Below are 2,066 nucleotides of genomic sequence, written 5' to 3'. Positions count from 1 at the left end.
CAACTTATAATAATAATAATAATAATAATAATAATAATAATAATTATTATTATTTATTATTTATACCCTGCTCAACTGGCTGGGTTTCCCCAACCACTCTGGGTGACTCCCAACAGAATATTAATAATAAAGCAAGAAAACATCAAACATTAATAACTTCCCTAAACAGGGCTGTCTTCTAAAAGTCAGATAGTTGTTTATTTCCTTGACATCTGACAGGAGGGCTTTCCACAGGGCAGGCGCCACCACCAAGAAGGCCCTCTGTCTGGTTCCCTGTAACCTCACTTTTCGCAGGGAGGAAACCGCCAGAAGGCCCTCAGCGCTGGACCTCAGTGTTCGGGCAGACGATGGGGGTGGATATGCTCCTTCAGATATACTGGACCTTTGAGGCCGTTTAGGGCCTTAAAGGTCAGCACCAACACTTTGAAATGTGCTCAGAAACGTACTGGGAGCCAATGTAGGTCTTTCAAGACTGGTGTTATGTGGTCTCAGCAGCCACTCCCAGTCACCAGTCTAGCTGCCGCATTCTGGAAGATAGCAGTGGCTTCTGCAAGTTAGCAATGGCTTCCTCTGTACATGCCCTGAGACTCTTTCCTCCTCTGCACAATTAAACCCTTCAACATCTTCACAGAACTCTAGCCCAATGGTTGCCATTAATTTGATTTGAACTGATTTTAGAATGAATTGATTTTAGAATGCTGTATTAATTTACTGTTGTTAGCCGCTCTGAGCCCGGCTTTGGCTGGGGAGGGCGGGATATAAATAAAAATTATTTATTATTATTTATTATTATCATTATTATTATTATTATTATTATTATTATTATTATTATTATCCCCGGCTGTGTCATTCACATTTGCCTCTGATTGGCAGGTGCCAGGTGGGACAAGGAGCCTCTGGTCGCCTCACCTCCGAAAGGATAGCAAAGAGCTGGGAAGGTTCAGGAAAGGGCAACCCAAATTATCTGGGTTTTCAGTTGAGAGAAAAAGCGAGGAAGAGGCGACAGGATAGGCATTTATAAAATGATGCCTGGAATGGAAAAAGTGAAGAGAAAGTTTTCTCGTAACACTCGAACTCATAGGCATCCCATGTGGCTGAATGGGGAAGTGTCAGGACAAGAAAGAGAAAGTGTTTCACACGGCTCTGAAAGAAGACCGGGCAAACACAGCGGAGGAGAGGCCACTAGCCACAATGGCTCCTCTCTGCCTCTGCAGTCGGAGGCAGGGATGCTTTTGGAGCCACAGGAAGGGAGAGTTGCTCTTGCGCTTGCATCCTCCTTGCTGGTCTCCCATAATGGCCATCTGGATGGCTCCTGTCTGAACAGGATGCTGGACTAGAGGGGACATGGGCCTGATCCAGCAGGAGGGTTTTCATCTGTTCTCTCTCCCTTGTGAGCCTCCCCAAGGCATCGGAGGGGGCGCTGTCTCAGGCTGACCTTTGACCTGACCCTGCACAGAGGTTCTTCTGTACCCTCAAATGTGGTCAGCAGAGCCTGGGCGGAGGCCATTGACCAAATTAACCGCCTGTTGTCGGCTAACCCAGCAACCTGCCGAGAGAGAGAGAGAGAGAGAGAGAGAGAGAGAGAGAGAGAGAGAGAGAAGCCGCAAAGGGATCTGTTTGATCTGCAAGTTGAGGCATATCCTTGGCCGGGGTGGAGGAGCGGCCTCCCCCCTTCCCACATACAGACATTCTTTGTCTCGGCCACCATGGAAACCCAGGCAGGCATTTTGCTTCAGGTGCTCAGTGGCAAGGCAAAGGCACTGCTGGAGGGAATAAGCTTCCAGCCTTGTCCAAAGGGGAAAAGAACCAGAGGTCTCATGGACCTGTAGCCCAAAGTGACGCAGTGCACACAGGAGACCACCAGAACCTTAGAAGATCCTGCTGGAGCAGGCCCTGTTCTCACAGTGGTCTCCCAGGTGCCCCCAAAGCAGGATTTGACCACAAGAGCCCTCTCCCCTCCAACCACCAGCATTCAGAAGCATCACTGCCTCTGACGAGCCGTCATGGCTAATTCCCATCCATACTCCTCCTCTATGAATTTGTCTAACTCTCTTTTAATGCCATCC

Source organism: Podarcis gaigeae, assembly GCF_964106915.1.
Source record: "Podarcis gaigeae genome assembly, chromosome: 15".
NCBI lineage: Eukaryota > Metazoa > Chordata > Lepidosauria > Squamata > Lacertidae > Podarcis > Podarcis gaigeae.
The sequence above is the reverse complement of the archived record's forward strand: the minus strand, read 5'-3'. Positions refer to the sequence as shown.